The sequence below is a fragment of the Cynocephalus volans genome, chromosome 8 (assembly GCF_027409185.1).
Source record: "Cynocephalus volans isolate mCynVol1 chromosome 8, mCynVol1.pri, whole genome shotgun sequence".
Lineage (NCBI taxonomy): Eukaryota > Metazoa > Chordata > Mammalia > Dermoptera > Cynocephalidae > Cynocephalus > Cynocephalus volans.
In genome coordinates this window covers 74,490,311-74,511,547 of record NC_084467.1, presented here as the reverse complement: position 1 = coordinate 74,511,547, position 21,237 = coordinate 74,490,311, and the positions used below count along the sequence as shown (strand labels likewise).

General features: G+C 38.9%; 1 pseudogene; it reads left to right on the top strand.

Moving 5' to 3' along the window:
* The first annotated feature begins 391 nt into the window (after positions 1–391).
* LOC134384193 (cofilin-1-like) lies at positions 392–1,182 on the top strand (annotated as a pseudogene).
* The last annotated feature ends 20,055 nt before the right edge of the window (positions 1,183–21,237 follow it).

The window sequence follows — 21,237 nt, the reverse complement described above, 5'->3', positions numbered from 1 at the left end:
TTTAATGTCTTTTTTAAACAAAGGTGTTAGAGTATTAGGCCATCATGTATTATCCATAATTATATATAATAACATTTATCTGTCCAAAATTGAATTTTCCAGAATCTGAAATACTTTAAGGACCATGCTTATATTATTATATTATTTTGGATGAGAATAAAGTTAATTTCTACCATCTTAGAGAATTCTAAATATTTTTTGTTGTCTAATTACTGAGTCATAACTGTAAACCCCTTTTATTGCTGCACCCAAAGTGCTGAGTAAGCTTAAATGCCTTTACTTCCAATGGTCTTTCTCTTCAAATCTTTTTTGTCGGTTGGATCCCGGCAGCAGCTGCAAGATTCCCGTCTTCTCTGGTTCTCCTTGCCACCTCCCTTTCACTTCGGGAAACATGGCCTCTGGTGTGGCTGTCTCTGATGGTGTCATCAAGGTGTTCAATCATATGAAGGTGTGCAGATCATCAACACCAGAAGAGGTGAAGAAGTGCAAGAAGGTGGTGCTCTTCTGCCTTAGCAAGGACAAGAAGAACATCATCCTGGAGGATGGCAAGGAGATTCTGGTAGGTGATGTGGGCCAGACTGTTGACAACCCCTATGCCACCTTTGTCAAGAGACTGCCGCTACACTCTCTATGACGCAATCTATGAGACCAAGGAGAGCAAGGAGAGGGCCTGGTGTTTATTTTCTGGGCTCCTGAATCTGCACCCCTTACGAGCAAAATGATCTATGCCAGCTCCAAGGATGCTATCAAGAAGCTGATAGGGATCAAGCATGAATTACAAGCAAACTGCAACGAGGAGGTCAGGACCGCTGCAACCTGGCAGAGAAGCTGGGGGGCAGCACTGTCATTTCACAACGCTGCACCCTGGCAGAGAAGCTGGGGGCAGCACTGTCATTTCACAACGGCAGGGCTGAGCCCGTGGCGCACTTGGTAGAGTCACAACGGCAGCAAGCCTTTGCAAATCCCTTCCAGCCCCCTGCCTGGAGCATCTGGCAGCCCCAGACCTGCTCTTGGGGGTTGCAGGCTGCCCCCTTCCTGCCAGATGAGGGGCTGGAGGGGTTCCAGCAGGTGGAGGGCAATCCCTTCTCCCCAGTTGCCAAAAAGCTCCCTCACCCCCCAGGCCGCCTTCCTCCCTCCATCCCTGATGGTTCTGGCCTTCCCAAACTGCTTTTGATCTTCTGATTCTTCCTGGGTTGAAGCAGACCAAGTTCCCCACAGGCACCCCAGTTTAGGGGAGTGGCTGTATTTTTTTAACAACACCCCTAGTTCCTACCTGTTCCTACCCCTTCCCATGCTGCCAACTTCTAACCACAATAGTGACTCTGTGCTTATCTGTTTAGTTCTGTGTATAAATGGAATGTTGTGGAGATGACCCCTCCCCATGCTAGCTGGTTCCCTTCACTTTCCCCTGGTCACGGCCACTCATGGAAGCAAGACCAGTAAGCGACCTTCAATTAAAAATAAAATAAAAAGACAAAACTCCAATCTTTTTTGAGTTTTTATACCTGCTTTTTGTAATTTCCTGGGAACTTCCTATTCTGTTAGACTGTCATCTGTGTAATATTTTTTACGATTAAAACAATTTTAATTTTAGTGCATATACCTGAATAAACATTTTAAACAATCCAGATGGATAGAAAATGAAAGAGTTCCTCCCTGCCATCTACACCAATCCCACTTCTCAGAGGTAACAGCCTGTTTATTGACTTATCATTGAAGTAGTATCTGTTGATTATCCATTATGAATAATAAGCAATTTAGCTCACTCCATTCCTCCTCACCATTTTTGTTATGTTTTTATTTCTTCTTTTGTTTTCCTTTACAACTTTAATAATCTTTATTTTGGGGGTTGGCTGGTTAGTTCAGTTGATCAGAGCATGGTGCTGGTAATACCAAAGCCCAGGGTTCAATCCCTGTATCAGCTGTCCAAAAACCCCCAAAACAACAAAGAAAGAAATAATTTTTATTTCTTGATCCATTGATTTTAAACCGTCTCTCTTGACTCCTTACCACTGAGGAGATGACTAACTCTATATTTCCTTCCAAGTCATTACTGCTCTTGATCTAACTTCTGTAAGTTATACTATTAGTTTATATAATCAATAGTTGCATATTATTTGGGGGAACTATACTTGACTTATGTTTTTCCTTTGTATATTGATTCTAAAAACTGCAAATTAATAACTAGCTGTCACACAGATTATGCAAAAATATTCATAGATAAACCAGGTGATTTATCTTCTATATAATCAATCTTATATCCTTAAATCTGCACTGATTTAAGCAGAATGTTGTAAGCATAAATATCAAATGGACACATGTAATATTCATCGACTTCTCCAAATCATGCCATGTGTTATTTGCTTCATAATTGGGTCATGGCTTTTGCAGCTTTTTATTTTTCCTGGAATATTTGCTTTTTTTTTGGCTGAAGAAAAATGCCTTCTGTATTATACTCTTCTTTTTTTAATCATACTATTGAACTACCAAATTTGTTCAGAGTGCTTTTAGCTCTCATCTTGGGATTCCTGAAGTATATTCTTGTCTTTATTTTTCTTTAACAAAAGAAAAATGTCTTCCTCAGTATAACCCTTCAACTCCATCAAATTTGGACAAAGTGATTTTTTAGCTGTCATCCTGGGATGTATTTTCTTTGTACTCCTATGTTCTACTTTTTGGGGGGATCCCATTCTTCCTTGAATTTGTTTTTGTTTGCTGAGGTATATTTACAAGAGCTGTTTTCCCCCTACAAAGGGTGCATGGGAGATAAACTCTGAGTCTTTGAGTGTCTGACAAGGCCTTTATTTCTTGCTCACACTTCCATTTTGATTAGACCTTCAGTTCTAGGTTCAAACTCATTTTCCTTCAGAACTTTTAAGGTATTTCACTGTTATCTTCAAGCATCCAGTTTTGTAGTAATTCAGGCTAGAAAGATGGTGATTCAGACTAGGATAGAAGCAATAGAGATGGGGCTGGTGGGTTAGATCAGTTGGTTAGAGTGCAGCCTTATAACAGCAACAAGGTCATGGGTTCAGATCTCTGTACTGGCCAGCCGTCCTACCCACACCCCACACACCCCCAAAAAGGAGGCAATAGAGACAGTGAGAATGGTTGGATTTGGGGTATATTTTGAAGTTGGAGCTAAAAGAATCTCCCAGTGGACTATGAAAAGAGTAAGGCCTGAGCAGCTGAAGAATGGAGTTGCCATCAAATGAAATTGAAATGACTCCTTATTTTTTAAATGAGTTCTTTGTATTGAATATTGGTATTATTAAAATGGTAGTTCTCAAAGTACCTTACAATGTGCTGTTTACTAATGCTTCTGTACCTGGTGGTGATACTCATAGAATCACTGCTAGAATAAGAAGACAAGAAAGCAAGAATGCTTCATATATGGGGTACTTCAAAAAGTCCATGAAGAAATGGGACTGAAAGATAATAGAAGTCTTTTCATGCACTTTTGAAGACTCCATGTATGTTTAAGTAAAGCCCACATAATAACTGTCTTTGGAAAATTTCTGATTGTGTAGCTTTCTTTATATTAGGGATCCTAAAGAAACAGTTTTGGGTAGTGGTACGTTTCCTGACTATACGATGACTTTGACAGTTAGGATATTATAATTTAAAAACATTAATTTTTAGGTTCTTGGATATGAAAAGGTCACATTATATTTATCAATAACAAATCCTAATTTGAGTCTTACTGACCTGAGGACTTTGGTACAAAGAGAAATGCTCTTTTGCTCTTGTCCCTACCCAGTTTTCATTTTGAATTCAGTGAGGCTTGTATTTGATAAACATTGTGCCACAAGTCAGAGTTGCATTCTGCCTTAGCCAAAAACTGGCTAGCTCAGGCAGAAATTGAATTTGTTGGAAAAATAGTATATCTGAGGGAAGGCTGTTTTTAGGGCACTGAAAATCTCTTATATTTTGATGTGGGGATGGTTTCACAGGTGTTTACATAACAAGTTGCATGCATACTTAAGATTTGTGGCCTTTATATAAGTCATACACAATTTTTAAAAGTAAATTTTAAAAAGTGTACAAGACTTGGAAAATAAACTGAAGCTAAGAGAGGCTAGGTGGTCACAATGACAGCAATCAAGGCCATGCATGGTTATGGTGCTGCTGTTACTGCCACTGCCACCGAACAACCCCATGTACACCACTGGAATTAAATGTAAAACCTCCCTGATTCTGCATCATTCCTGATTCTAAGTCCCTGACAAGCATCAGATTGTACCCCAGCTTCCAGGAATCAGAGAGCAATTGGCTTGCATCATTTCCCCAAAACTTACTCATTGATAAATTCTATGGCTACAAGAAGGGAATTTGGATGCTGAGCAGTCAAAACAGTGACAAATGTTCACCACACTTTCCTAGTCTCTCCAGTTTTCCACTGACCCTGTTACCCCCAAATTGGTGTCTTTCTCACCTCCCACCCCATATCTCAGCCATCAACAGGTCTGAGTGCCATATATCCTGAGACTGTGCACTTTGTCAGTTTGTCACTGCTAACTCCCTAGTCCAAGCAACCTTCATCCTTCAATCTCTTCCTGTTTCATCTCTTTGCTATCACTCTGCCCTCTCCACATGCACAATCCATTCTATTCATAGGAGCTAAAGTAATCTCAAAAAGATAAACCACATCATTTCCTGAGCCTTTCCCCTTGATCCTCGTGCTCTAACAACACTGGGGACCTCATTTCTGTCCGAGGGTCTTTGCGCTTGCCATTCCCTCTATCTAGAAAGCTCTTTATCCAGATCCTACTCGGGTAGCTTTTTGTCGTTCATTTCTCTGCTCAAATGTCACTTCAAAGAGGCTGCTCTGAAAACCAAATGAATAGACTGCTCTGAGAATTGGGGGAAGAAGGAGGTGGACACTTCCGTTTCTTATAACAAGTAATAAATAGTTATGATACTCTTTTTTTTTTTTTTGACCGGTAAGTGGATCACAACCCTTGGCATGGTGTTGTCTGCACCACGCTCAGCCAGTGAGCGCACCGGCCATCCCTATATAGGATCTGAACCCGTGGCCTCGGTGCTACCAGTGCCGCACTCTGCCTAGTGAGCCACAGGGCCGGCCCATTATGATGCTCTTTGATTAAACTGTGGACATTTCTAACTTCGGTAAATATTTATATTTTAACCAAACAAGAAGAAAAACTTTTAAAAACTATATCCACACCCACTGTCTCTGTTTGTCTTATTCCCCTGGCATATTTTCATCAAGGCATTTATCACTGTCTAAAATTGCCTTGTTTTATCTGTTTGTTATCTATGTCCACCCCTCCAGAATTGCAATCTCCATGGCAACAAGAACATTTTATATCTAGTTCATTGCCATATACCTAGGGAGTATATCATTGAAGATGTTCAATTAGTTATTATAAATGGATGACTCTAAAGGAATACTCAGAGAAAAGTTGTCTTTTTGCCAGGAAAAGACTAAGGACTATAAAATGCAATGTCTGTGTAACTTCAAAAATGTTCACTCCTGAGTAATAAATTATTTGTGGTTAAGAAATTAATGTGTTTTTTTTAATGTCTTGTGTTTCTTTAGAATTAGAGTGGTTTTTGGAAAATTGATGACTTAAAAAGTTAATGGTTTGGTAAATTTTTGCAGTAACCGTTTCCTGCAGAATACAGTAGAAATAGTTATTTAAATAATGTGTTTGAAAAGGTATATCCCACCATAAGAAAGGAAAGTTTCTAAGAAAGATTTTGTTAAAATGCATAATTTATTTCTTTCAAATTGTGACCAAAATATGTCCTCTTAATTTGGGCCTGATTCATTTTAGTATGTACTTTTTCTAGAACTGGAAAAACCTATTTTCCATTTTATTAAAAGAAAATATTTTCATAAACTTGAATGAACCCTGCAAATATAATTCTTCTTTATTAAAAGTTATAGCAGAGAAACCACTTTGGGGGACAGGCACCACTTTTAATGTTTTTATTTTTCTCAATGTCAAGAGTTTTTTTTTTTTTTAAGCAAATGAGAAAAATGCCTAATTATTGCCCCTGGGTTGGGTTAACTTTGTCTTTATTTGTTTGATAAGGCCACTTGACATGCTTTTAATCTTTTGGATTTATCTTGCTTGCTTTTTTGCTTAATGGAAGTACAGAGGTAGCGAAAACTTGGTGTTGGCCTCCATATTCTATATACTTCTCTGTCTGGAAATTCTACTCTTAAAAATAAACTCTTCTAGGAGAGTTTAAAATTCATCTTTAGACAAGTGCAATGGATATTACATCAAGAAAAGGGAAAGCCCCTCATGTTCAAGATGTTCCTTATGAAAGTTAAGAGACAGCATGCCTACAGCTCACATTTTTTCACAGCTGCAGGTATTGAACAGTGACCCCTTTTTCTTGACTTTTGTCAAGATGCAGGTTGCCAGACTGTTTGCATCTGTTCTTGCCTAACTTTTCTCCCTCTGTAGTCATTGTAAAACCCACTCTTCAACCTAAGAGCAAGTTTGAATCATAAGGTAAGCGAAAACTGCTTGTCTAAACTGGTAGCTTAGAAATGTCAGAGCATAACATGTCATCTGTCCAAGGTTATGAATCTGCGTTTGATCTGCACTCTATACCAAAACTTACCTGTAAAGCCAAACAAACTATGTATAAAAGAAGCCAAATTAGTGTCTTTTCTCTCAACATTTTATTATAAACACTTTCAAATATAAAGAAAAGCTGAAAATTGTACAATTAACAGCCATATATCTACCATCTTGATTCTATCATTGTAAGCTTTTTACTATATTTGCTTAATCACATAAACGTTCATCATCTGTCTTAATTCTTAGTGCATTTCAAAGTTGCAGGCATCAGTTCACTTCAAAGTTAGTGTCATTTTGGAAGCCAAAAAAATTGAATTGGGGATAAATTTTGTATGATTATAATTAATCTCTAAAAGATTTGGGGTGTGAATTCACCACAAATCTTAGGATTCATCACTGTTACAAAGACTTAACATTACTGTCAATAGCCTCTAAAAAGTAATGAGTATCGAGTATCTCTTGATCCTCTCCACATTACTTTCAGCTGTTCCAGACTACCACCATTCACAGGCAACCTTTACAATTTCTACCATATTCAATTACCAGCTGTAACATTATGTTCTTATTTTCTCTAGAAAGTCCTTTACTTCAAATAAATATGAAGTAAAACTTTGCTGCCGCAAATGGAAAACCAGTATCATTTGTCATAAATAAGTTAAGCACAGGGGTTTTCTAATACACTAAAATAAATTCATAGCTATTAATTAAAATGTATGTTCTATGTACAGTTGTGTACACCTTGGCATTTGTACCACATTTTAGGAAATACTGAGATATAATCTCTATCCTTCCCCCTTTTCCTATCATATATTGGGACACAAGAGAAGTCAAGCCTGCAATGGAAATTGGACATATAGATAACACCAGGCTATTCTCTCTTTAAGGGACAAATAAAATACTTGCCCAAATACCATCTGGAGCTGGTGATGGAGAGCCGACTACAGCAGGGACAGGGACAGTCCATTTGCAGCCTGTCTGAGATTGTGTCTCAAGTGCGGCTCATTCTTCATGAGCCTTGTAGGCCCCACATTGGCAGGAATAGAGCTAAAGCCTGATCCTTGCAGCCTGAACTTCGGCCTTGGGGACTTCTCAATGCTGTTGCCCTGACCACATTTTCTTTTTCATCTTGTTTCCTCTCACACTTCTAACCCTCTCCTACCAGCGTATCTTCCCCTGAACTACCTCTTCATTAACATAGGGATGGTGGGAGACCAACACACACACCTATCTTTCCCTCTTGAGATTAGAAACTAAGACACAGGAGCCAGACACATGGAGATCAAAATACCAGATTGACTATTGATAAAAGTAAGAAGGAGAACATGGCTGTGGCCAAGAGAGCTTCTTTGCACATCCCCTGTGAGCTGATCATTCCCACCCAGTCACTGGCAGAGTTAGTAAAAAACAGGCCTCTCCTGGCAGGGGCAGAACCTGTCAGTGCTATAAAAAAATATTGCAGAAGCCACCCAGCCCAGCATGCTCAAGTCCTTCTTAATTCCCCACTCAGATGAGTCTTCTTTGGGACTTGGAGAACAGTAAGTGAGGGGGGCAGAGAGAAGCTAGGAGTGATCCTGTCATACTCTTTCCTCCTGAGAAGTGGAGAAGACACTTTCTCCTCCTCATGGGAACAGGAGAAGTACAAGATGTTATCCCCTAACAATGACTTCCTACTGCTTCCTCCTACAGTGACCAAGTGTCATAAGGTAAACGTTGAGACCTTTCGACCTTTCTACAAATGGAGCAGGAAATGGAAATGCTGCAGTGCATGTTGGCAGCCAAAAACAACATATAAAGATTTTCCAGGTAATTGCTAGGTAATTGCTGCCATGGGGCACCCCAGCTAATTTGCAAAATGGCCAAAATTGGGCATTTTCTCACCTCTCGATAAATCCTTTCCTCCTTGGGTCCCCGTGGCCATGTGCCAGCTCTGGCTTGCCTTGAACCTCAGATATCCCAACTAGTCTGGCCTTTCCTTCCTGTGCCCAATGGAATCTGCCTCCTCCTTCTCTACCTCCACGGAAAACTCATCTTCCATTCGGTTCTACAATCTCACCTGGAAGAAAATGGTCTCATCATCTTATTAAAATAATTGGGTGTTGATGATGGATAGGGTTTATTTATGCTTTATTTTAAAATGTGAGCTTATTAAACCCCTTTTAGGGTCTATGCCTAAGAAAGTATCAGAGGAACTCCTTAGTTTCTTTTGGTTCTTTTGGTTAAGTGAGGGATCCCTTGACACGGCTGCTATAGTTCCGTGTCATGTTCATTTTTGAAAGTCTGTTGGCTTTTATATTAGCCACCTCAACTTCCCATATCTACCCACATCCTCAGCCACCAAGGAACAGTACTTAAGCCATTATCAGCTATATCTTTATTGCACTTACACAGGGTCCAAGTCACGAAGGGATTGCTGTGCTTGTAACAAATAACCTACTGGAAATTTTATGAATGTCAGAATTGCATATGTAAATTTAAATAAATATGCATATGAAGGACCTAGATTAACCAAAACAACTTTGAAAAAGAACAAAGTTGGAGGACCAACAGTGTCTGATTTTAAGATGACATATAAAGTGGCAATAATCAAGACATGATAGTATTAGTATCAAGATACACAAACAAATCAATAGAACATAATAGAGTTCAGAAATAGATTCATACATATATAGACAATAGGTTTTGACAAAGGCAATTCAGCAAAGAAAGGATAATCTTTTCAACAAATGGTGGTGCAATAATTGGACATTCGTATGCCAAAAAATATTCTTTGATCCATACCTCGTACCATATGTAAAAATTAACTCAAAATAGATTATAGAGCTAAATGTAAAGCCAAAAAGTATAAAGCTTCTACAAGAAAATCTTGGGTTATGCAAAGATTTTTCAGGTCATCAAAAACATGATCCATAAAAAAATAAATTGATAAACTGATCTTCATCAAAATTAAAAACTTCTGCCCTTTCAAAGACACTGTTAAGAGAATGAGAAGATAAACCACAGATTGGGAGTAAATGTTTACATATATCTGATAAGGGATTGTATTCAGAAAATATAAAAAACTCTCAAATCTCAATAATAACCCCCCCATGAGCAAAATATATGAACAAACACTTTATAGAAGAAGATATATAGATGGCAAATAAACACATGAAAAATAAACTCAATGTCATTAGTCACAGGGGAAATGCAAATTACAACCACAAAGAGATACCACTACACCTCAATTTGAACGCCTAAATTTTAAAAGATTGACCATACTTGCAAGAATGTGAAGGATCTGGAACTCTCATACACTGCTGGTGGGAATGTAAAATGGCACAACCACTTTGGAAGACATTTGGCAATATCTTAAATAAAAAGTTGAACATATATGCACTACATAATTCAAATTTTCCACTCCTAGATATTTATCCAAAAGAAATGAAAGCATATGTTCATTAAAAAACTTGTACAGAAATTAGCACAGCAGACTAGTTTGTAATAGCCCCAAACTGGAAACAACCCGAATATCCGTTAAACAAATCGTGGTATCCATACAATGGCATACTACTCTGCAATAAAAAGTAATGAACTATTGATACACATAACAACATGAACGGATCTCAAAAATGAAAGAAGCCAGACAAAAATATATATGTACCATATGAGTCAATTTGTACAAAATTTTAGAAAATGTAAACTAATCTATAGGGATAGAAAACAGATGAGCGACTGCCTGGGAATTAGGTGGGTGGGATTAAGTGAGTTAATATATTTAAAGCATTCAGAACAGTGCCTGACTCCACAGTAAGGGCTCACGAAATGTTAGTTATTGCTATTATTAGTAATGTGGCATCTCATTAACAGTTTTCAGCAGTAAACACAAACACTGTCAAATCATAAAGGCCCATTATAAAAATATCCAACTAATACAGACCTATAAAAAGTATGACATTTGCTTCAAAATAATCCGGAATGAGGTGTTTAAAGATTAGTCTTCTGCGCTTCATTAACTCTGGGGATGATGAAGTCCCCTCTTTGTTTTGCACAATCCTTCTCCCATTCCATCCCTCAGGAGTGAACGTCGTTAACATTTTGCTGGCTACATGTCTAGGCTTTCTATACATGTGCAGAGAATATGAATATCTACATATTGGCACAAATACACATACACACGTGCATTTTTACACAACTGGGGTCATAGTTTTCATATTGTTGTACAACTTGATTTTTCTCTTGGTAATTTGTGGATTTCCTTCTTTGTTGGACTGAACAAATGTATATCATGCTCAAGACAGCTGAAAAGTAGTCCTTTTTCTGGATGAGCATAATGTATTTTGCTATTTTCCTATTGATGGTCATGTAGACTCCTTCCACGCATTACAATTTTATTCTGGCTGATATTTCCTCTCTTTGGTACCAGAAGTCAACACTGTCTTCCTCAGCCTCTCCATTAGCACTCCCCACCCACTGCTTCCTTAAAGGCTCTGAACACCAATGCGTTCCTTAGATCTATGAGCCTGACCTTTACAAGCAAAAATAGAAGAGAGAGAGAGAGAGAAATAACAATAAAAGTAAATTTCTACTAGTGTTACGTTCACGTCACTGAGAAAACTACTTTTGCTTTCCTGAGAAAGTGTGTCTGAGGGACACCTTTTCAAGTTTGCTCTTCAGTCCACAAACTGAAGAATTTTTTTCTTTTCTGTTTTCTAAGTCATACTTTTTTACTTCTTTAAAGGCAGACCTTTTATGTGTCCTTTTATATATATTTTATTCTTTTTTTCCACATAAAGTAGTGGATTAACAGGAAAAATGTTGAAATTTCCCTCCAATTTTGGAATGTTTTTATGAGTTTGTAGTAGGCTAAATAATGGTCCCAAAGATATCCACGCTCTAATCTCTGGAGCCTGTGAATTTTACCTTACATGGCAAGAAAGATTTGACAGATACAATTAAGGATTTTGAGATGGGGAGATTTTCCTGGATGATCCAGAAGGACCCTTTAGGGGTAGTGAACAAGTGTCCTTGTAAAAGGGAGGCAGAGGGAGTTTCAACTACAGAAGAGGAAAAGGCAAAGACGGTGTGAAGATGAAGACAGAAGCTGAGATTAAAGTGATGCACTGTGAGCCAAGGAATACCACCAGCCGCCGGAAGCCGGGAATGGACTCTCCGCTGGAGCCTCCAGAAGGAATCAGCCCCGCTGACACCTTGAGACCGGTGAGACTTCTGGCCTCTAGAACTGTAAGGGAACAAATTTCTGTTGTTTTAAGCTACTGAGTTCATGAAAGTTAAGTTCATTGTTTAAGCTACAGAGCTCAATTTACAATGTTCTGTGATTAATTTTTGCTGTTTTTTTCAATTTGTTACTTGTTATTATTCTTGTTAACTGCTTTTCTTTCAAATGAGTGTTTTGCAGACATTGGAACAAAGTTATGTATTTAAAACTGGTGGTAAAAAATGAGTTTATAATGGCCCTTCATGGCATAAGTAGGGTTTTGCTTACCTCCTGAACTTACCAATTTCTTGCCTTCCCCACCCTCGCTCTAGCAGCACCAAACGGTCAGGGCTTGGATATGGTCCTCCATCTTTGCAATGTAGCTCCCCTTCCAGGGAACTCCTGCTTTTCTTCTAGCCCAGGGGTTCTTGGAGAGGAGGGTATGAATTTGCCTCCCCTCACCCCCACCCCAAGGAGACACTTAGCAATGTCTGGAGACATTTTTGTCATAACTGAGGAAGTCCTACTGGCATCTGATAGGTAGAGGTCAGGGATGCTGTAAACATCCCACAGTTCAGAGGACAGCTTGACAACAAAGAATTACTGGACCCCAAGTGTCAGTAGCTGAGGTTGAGAAGCCCTGTTTAGTCCCTCCTTCCGCAGCTCCACTTCACCTGCCTCGCTCTTCAGGCCTCATTCAGAAGGTACCTGCTCAGAAGCAGCTAGGTTAGGTAGCCTCCTGTTAACTGCTTGTTCTCCTGTCTCCACCTTCTGACCGATAATTCTTAACCCTGGCTGTGTATCTGCCCTTTTACTGTCACCACAGGTCATTCTCATATGCAGCCAAGACCCAGAATCCCTGCTCCAAATGTGGGTTCTTTGAGGTAGTTGGTGGCATAAATAAAGCAACTTCAGTGTTTCTGAGGTTAGAACACTATTTTGCAAACGCTTGCAGATTTTCATTCCTTTTTAAGGGACATATGCTTCAGCAAGAGCTTTGCTGTTACGAAACAAAATATTCAAAGCCATCAGAAATATTTCTCTGATATCTTTTATTTTTATTTGCATGACCTTTATTTAGCTGTCCCTATTGGTCTGTGGTTTGAAATTTTTTTTTTTTAAACTGGGGTGTTTTTAAAAACTGGCCTTGTTTCTTTTTATAAATATACTTTGTTTAAAAGTACATTTATATACTTTTAAATATACATCATCATTTTAATGAACCTTTTACAGCTCTTCAGTGATTTACATAATCAGTACCCACTGATGGTCATGTAGATTATTTTCAATTATCCACCATTATAAACAGTGCTGGTATGAACAACCTTGTGCAGAGAGAGCAAGAGCATGACCTGAAGAGAAGGATTTATTGGGTTTAGCTTTGCTGTATAACTTTGGGTAAGTTAGTAAACCTGTGCCTCAGTTTCCCTATTAATAAAATGGAAATAATTCTAATACCGTGCCTATTATTTGACAAAGGAACTATGAAGATTAGGTTAGTCAGTATATACAACAGTATGTAGCACATAGAATCTCATAAAAGTTATATATTGTTACATCCTTTCATTTGTCAGATATGTGGTTTGGAAATAATTTTCTGCTAGCCTGTAGCTGGTCTTTCCATCCAGGGTTTTTCACAGAGCAAAAATCTTGAGGTCCACTTTTATGGATTGCACTTTTGGTGTCAAGTTTAAGAACTTTTCACCTAGTCCTAGGTCCTGAAGATTTTCTGATATTTTTTCCTAAAAGTTTTACAGTTTTACATTTTACATTTAAGTCCTTGAACCATTTTGAGCTAAAATGTATAAGATGGTACACCCATGTTCATGGCAGCATTATTCACAATAGACAAAAGGTAGAGGCAACCCAAGTGTCCATCAAGATAAAGAAATAAACAAAATATGATATATACATTAGAATATCCAGCCTTTAAAAAGGAAGGAAATTCTGACACATGCTACAAGGTGAATGAACCTTGAAGACATTATGTTAAGTGAAATACTGTATGATTCTACTCATGTGAGGTACTTAATCAATCATAGACACGGAAAGTAAAATGGTGGTTGCCAGGGGCTCTGATGAGAGGAGCACGGGGACTTATTGATAGGAACTGCATTAAACTTGTATATCTTTTCCGGGAGAATTGCCATTTTTACTATGCTGAGTCTTTCAATCCATAAACATGACAAGTATTTTAATTATCTGTCTTTTTTGGTTCCTTTTCTCAGTAATTTGTAATCAGCAGAGATCTATATATGTTTTAGATTTATACCTAAATCTTATTTTCTTTGGAGCAATTGTAAATGGAGGTCATTTAAAAATACATCCTGCCAATCTGCTTTCTACTCCTTTGGTGTGGCAAGAGCATGTGAAACAAGAAGGATTGCTCTGGCCATTTTTGAGAATTGGTTCTGCCACAGCAAAAGCTCATCTTTGTTCAATTATTAAAGCTTATAAGTGGCTGAGTGCTCAGAATTCTGACTCCCAACCCCTGACTCTGATCCAGATATTTCTCTTACTCTGTGACTTTTAAAGCTATTAATATCACATTATCAACTCCTTTTGTATTTTCTAAACAAATTCTTATGAGCACTGCTCCTTTTCCATAGGAGGACTATATAAGAATTATTTTCCAACTGTATGTAGATACAGTTGTGCTCCATAAGATATTAATTCACTTTAGAGCATTTCTGAATTCTTGGTGGCTTTTTATCCATGGAAAGGGAATAGCATGTTCAAGGAAGCAGAGGTGGGAGAGCACACAGCATGTGGGGAGCACAGCAGCAGGTGCAATGGTTGGAGCAGGAGGGGAGGGCAAAGCTCTGATATGGGCTCAAAAGCAAGCAGGGCTGTACTGTAAGCAGGCAGAGCACCTAGCCCCAGTCCTGAAAGCAAGGAGGAGCCACTGAAAGATTGTAAGCAGGGAAGTGGAGACGTTCAGATTTGAATTTTAAATGACCACTTTGGCTTCAGTGTTGAGTGTTTAAAGGCATGAGATTTGGAGTGACATCTAAACCCAGCTTACCCACTTAGTGCATAATTTGGAATTTGCTTAGAATATTGTATGCTCTTTCAGTCTGTAGACACAGACAATTTTCAATTTAGAAAAGGCTTTTTTCTTTTTTTTTGATATCTTTGGTTATGGCTTTTTAATTTTCCTGATGTTTCATTAATTGTGCATAGATTTAAGTCCAATTCCTGATTTCCAACTGATAGTTGTGCTCATCTGTTCTAATGAGATGAAGTGTCTCTAATCTACCCGAATTCATCAGGATGGGCCAGGCTATGATATAACAAACCCAGAAGTCTCAATGGTTTAATATGACAAAGGGTTATTTCCTGCTCGTGGAAAATGTGGTACTGATTGAGAAACTTTTCTCTATTTTATAAATTATGGCCTCTGGAACACATAGCAGGGGAGGATAAAGTTGGAGGAATTCATGAGATGAGTTAAAGTCGGGCCTGGAGTGGCTTCTGTCACTTCCAGCCACATCCTGCTGGCTAGAATTCACTCCACTAACTGCAAAGGATGCTGGCAAACACAGAGGCACATATGGATATTTGGCAAGCAGGAGTGGTTTCTGCCACCTCCCAGATTTTCTGGTACTCTCAGTCAATTGAAATGAAGATCCTCATGATGAACTGGTACAGAATCTTCTTGCTTCACTCTGTCTGCAGAGTTCCACTTCTGAGGACTAGGCTTTTCACCAGTCCTCCCTACTCAGAGCCTGGTGTTTTTCTGGGTTTGCTCTTTGCAAAGTAGTAGACAGTCTGTTGGAGAAACACAGAGAATACAGAGTCTTGAAAAAGAAAACATGCAATCGAGTGATGGCCACATTGTTCCCTGGTTAAAAAGGATGGGGCTGACAGGGACATACAAAATGTCTTCCTACCTTTTAGACAGGTGGTTCACTCTCATAAGATAATGTCTAATTTTTCCTCCTTTTTCTAAGTTTTAAACTTTAAGACTTACATAATTGTTAAACCAAATTAACTGGCTGCCAATACATATAAACTGTTCATTTATCCAGCAGGATAAGAGAACGGAACATCTTGGTTAGCTGAATGTTAATTAAACACTGACTCTCAGGTATCACAATGTAATAAAAAATATACTACAATAAACATAAATAAACTTCCTTTGATGATTCAAAAGTCACCTCAGAATCCCAAAGTAGTTCAGCATCTATTGTTATTATTCCATATTTTTTATAGCACTTAGATGTTACACAGTACTTTCTATGTTTTATCTTATTTAATCTTTATAATTCTGTGCAGTGGGAATTATTATGGCCTTTTGTGGGATGAAGAAATGAAGGCTCAGAAAGGCTGCTTGCCTGACATTACAAAGCTTGAGAGGAGCTGAGCTTGAATTCTGCTTGGCTGTCACTATACTGGTGACCATCAGTAATCGTCCTGTCCTGTCCTGTGGATTTATCTGCCTGAATCCTACTGACATTTGGATGGATCTTGAATTTAATTACAAACATAATAAATCCTTAATAATAAGTTGCTTATTTGTCTTTTGTTGTCACAAATGTTTATTGCAGAACTAAAAAATAATGAAGTTCTAGTAATTGGTTATTAGGATTCTGGATAATTGGGAGTTTATTCTGTTTTTTATTTGTTACATTTAGATCCATACAGTCTTGAAACTTCATTAAAAATGAAAACTTAGTATGAATTTCAGTTGTTAATTTAGCTTGTTTACTAAGGCTGAAGTAAAGCAGGCACTTTCTGTATTTTAGACCTGGCTTAGCTTTGTTTTATTTTTTAGAGTTTTTTTTTTTTTTCCTCCAAAGAGAATTATTATTCTTAAAAATGTGGCTCCTAAAAAACACTGGAAAATACATCTCTAGTTGACAGGGAAGAGTGTAAAATATCGTATATCTTCCTTCTTTCTCCTCTTGAAGAAAAAAGAATAAAAACATCCCAGAATGTCACATATACAGATGAGTTAGAGAAATCTAATCTTCTGTTCTTTTAAGTTTGCAGCATTGGCATTGCTGCAGGGGAACAACCTATATTATCTACCATACTCACTGTGTATATTTTTAATGTCATATTTGTTAACAAGAAAGCATTTGAAAGCAATTACACAATTTTTTTTTAAATCACTGTTTCCCCAATAAATTTTCAAGGTTGGTTTTATTGGTGTGTGGGATTCTACTCTGATGGTGTGCAGTTATTTTACATGAGCCTGCGACCCTTAAACAGCTCATCAGCCATGGAAGGAGTGAATTCATCACCCAGGGTTTAATCTGCCCTTCACTGAGAAATTTAATTTCCGTTGTGAGACCTTGCTCAATTACATAGTATCTGCCCTGGCAATGGCAACCTAGCAACAAGGTGGAATGCTGCCTACACTGGGCAGTGCTCGGGGTAGAAAGGGCACAGTGAGATGTTAATTATTTACAGTGGTGGATTAGTGAGGCTGTGGAAGAGCACGTAGCCAACGCCCACCAATGTTAATTGCCTTTTGATCTGAAATGCACAAAGAAGATGTATTTATCTGAGGACACAAAAATATGCTTGTTTAATTACACATTTCTTGGTGGGTGAAAAGCAATTTGTAAAGCTGAATGATAATTAAATTTAACCTAAATAAATTATATATTATTAGAATGATTAATTTTCTGAGTAGCATTTGAAGTTATGCAAAAAGGAGAGCTCCTGTTCAAATTTTTAAAACTATGTCCAACCTTTGTGGTCTCATATTAAAATGATCAAAGGCTAATCATAAACCAGGCGTGCACAGTCACTGCTCAAGTCACATTTGAGAGTGGCAGACGTTCCCATCATTATTAATAGGTAAGAGAAATGTTAAAATCAGAGATGATTACATAGAACTGAGAGGAAACACCATGGTTTCTCATGGTTTTAACATTTCTATTACCTGAGAGCAAGCAAGGAAGAGAAGCAGCATTCGTTAAGCACCAGCTGTGTGCCAGGAGCTTTCCATAATGACTTTGTAGGAGGTGGGTAAGCATAATCACATTCCCATTTTACCACCAAGGCAACTAAGACTTATGGGACAGCACAGGTTGCCCAAGGTGGTGAAGCTGGGATTTGGACCCAGACCTGCCAGGATCTAAAGCCCCTTTCCTTTTCACTGCACTGTAGGCCAGACCAAAGGACTTAAGGGCAGAAAGAGAAGGTTGGGTTGACCTACAGTACAGCTGGGAAGGAAGGAAAGAGGCACACGGTTGCCTCCATTTTCATTCATGCCCAATAGTCCTACGTCTCTAGTTCTGGGTGGTTAGCTCCCCAGCTTGAGCCTCAGCTGTGTCCTTTGCCGGGGTTCAGTACATCTGGCCTTGTCTACCAAATAGAGTGTCTGGGCCAGGAAGAGGACATTAGCTTGAGGGGTTGAAGAGCCTCAGAGAGCTCATCATCCCAGGGAAGGAGGAGGCAGCACAGCGAGTTTGTCCGAGCGTGAAAGCCTGGGTGTCAAAGAGAAGTGTAATGTATAATTAAACCATGCTGAGCAGCCCAAGACTCATCCTCCTCGTCCTCTGTCCTTTCCTCTCTCCTTCCATAGGTAACAGACCTACACTAAGGTCTGAACACTCACCCGTGCTTCTCCTGTTCCCTCCCCCAGTAAATCTCTCGCACAGCTAGCCCTGCCTTGGTGTTCACTTCTTGCTGGACTTGAACTCACACAGAAGCATTGTCCCAGCACGTTACAGGTCATTAGGCAGCTCTAGCCTTTTGAAAAAAAGGGAGCCTTGAGTGTCTGGTGGTTCCGGGCTTGTTTTGGACATCTGTGACTCCACCTTCACCCCAGGGACTGCTGGACATACTGGAGGCCCTTTGCAGAAGGCCAAGATACCTGATAAGCAGGTGGAGCAAGATCCCATGAAACTTGGGCCATGCCTACTTAACATGACCCCGTCGGTGGCCATAGGCTAGTGAGGTGGCAAGACCTGGAAAAATTGAGGCTATAAATACACAAAGAAAACATCATACTGAATTGATAATAACTGCTGTCACATGCATGATGAACCCTATGTTTAGTTTCTATAGCAACAATGTTACAATCATTTTCTATTTGTAAATTAGGCAACATAATTGCAAAACATATTTACTGCTTGCTACGTGCCAGCCACTACACTAACCTCTTTACTTGATAACTTTAAGGCAGACACTCAATATCCATTAGCCCCCCCTCTTCTATGCTAACAAAACCCCACTGTTGTTTGAAACAACAATGTGCCCAGCCCCAGGTAATGGTTTATGTTACACAATCCAAACACTCTATAGTCCCAGCTTCTTGTGCACTGAGGTGTGGGGGACTGGGTTATGGAATAGGTGCAGTCCCTTACTCCCTTGAGATCTTTGCTCAAGGGTCACCTTCCCTGACCATCTTGTTTAAAATGGTAGAGGCTGGCACATAGTAGGCACTCAATACATTTTATTTTCTTGAGTGAACACATGAAAATAAAATAGGGAAGATCTCTGAAGAAAGCACGGACCAGCAAGCACAAATGCCCTGGGATGGGAACATGCTTGGCTAGTTTGGTGACTAGGAGGAGGCCAGCAAGACTAGTATGAGTGTGATGGAGGGAAAATAAAGAGAGACGAGACCAGGTGATGGTGGGGAGTCTGAGCACATGAGGGCATGCAGGGCACAGGGAAGCCTTTGGCTCACACTTGGAGCGAGCCAGTTAGATGAGGCAGAGCTCTGGGTAGGCGAATGGCAGCATCTGACTTCCATTAAAACTACCATCTGGCTGTTGTTGAGAGAGACTGATGGGGGGGGTGTCTAAATAACAGAGAGGGAGACTCTAAAAGAAAATGAAACTTATTTGGGAATGGGCATTACAATGGGAATACGAGTGCCATAGTAAACTACTCATGTGCATGTACAGGGACACAAAGGAAGACAAAGGATTTTAAAGGAAAAATGATGGAAGACTGCATATAGTTTGGAGACAATTTATTTGTGGCTACAAGGATCAATAACAAGGGTGGTGCCAGTCTGAGGTTGGACAGGCAGTTGTTGGGCAGATGTTCTTGCAGAAGTATGTTTTTGTGTAGGGTTGAGATGGAGTTTGTGCAAGGTTGTGGTTTTTGAAGTCTTTTGTGATAGTTCTTGTTATCAGGTATTTGTGCATGAAAACTCTTCCTTCATGACTTTCCTCAGGTCTGTTTGTCAGGGTTTTAAACACAAGTGACTCCATTTTAATTCTGACAATTATTATTTGCCCCTTATAAAAATGCTGCAAGGTAAGTACTCTCAACCTGACTTGGTGGAAGTGAAATCTGCTTCACAGAGCTCAGTCATCTGTCTGAGGGCATGGTGGTGTCTAAGTGTTAGTATCTATCTAACCTTAAAGTGTTCTTTCCTCTAGCAACCTAATTTATAAACCTTGGCATCATCTTTTGTCTTTCCTTCCTCATCCAGTCAGCCTTTCATTTCTATTTTCACATTAAGCTTTAGTACAGGGAATCCTAATGTTTTGCCTAGTAGGACTTCCTGTCATGAGACTCTTCCCGTTCTAAATCCATCCCTTATCTTCCTAAAAGTAAAGCTAATCATATCACCTTCCTGCTTAGCCCTTCTATTAATTCCTCACAAATTATAATCCAGCCTCCTTACCTTGGTTTACAGGAGACCTCACAGTCTGGCTCCAAGCTCTCCTGCAGCTCAGAGGGTTTCACGTGCTGTTGTTTCTTTTCTGGGCCTACACTGGTTAAATCCACATTACAATACTGACCAGATGACATGACAGTGGACACCATGTCTTGTTCCATGTCTAGAAAAAAAAAAGCTTTCAACTTTTCACCATTAAGTAGGCTGTTTGGTGTAAGATTGTTTTACATGCCCTTCATCAGATTAAGGAAGTTCTTTCTGTAGTTGCTAAGAATTTATTGTTGTTATCATAAATGGATCTTGAATCAAATATCTTCCTGCATCTATTTGGCATCATAACTTCTATCCTAACCAATCACTGATTTCTTTTTTACTGTTAAGTTAACCTTATATTCCTCGGATAAATCCAATTTGGTCTTCATGTGTTATCCTTTTTTTAATATACACATTTCTGTATTCAATTTGAAAATGTCCCTACAATTTATGAAGTGGCCCAGGGAAAGCACTTTTTGGAGAGGTAACCAAAAGCAACTTGACAGGGGGCAAAGTCTGATTTTCCACTTCTGTCTGGGAATTAGAGCCTCTGTGTGGACGGTAAGAACTGGGGGTCCAGGGGGTGTCTGAAACTCTCCATTGCTATAGGAAAATAAAAATTTTGTTATTGAAAACTTTCATATTCAGTACAAAATTCAATACCTATTCAATACAAAAATTGAAACAGATTTAATTGTTATAATTCAAAAGTTTTAATAACAGTGAAATAGAAGCCTGTATTTATAAATAAATCTATATATGTTCAGTTTGCTAATTCACTTTACATAAAAAATAATGAATGAGAAGAGGGGAGAAGCCCCTCAAAGTCCCCCAAACACCCCTTCAGAAAG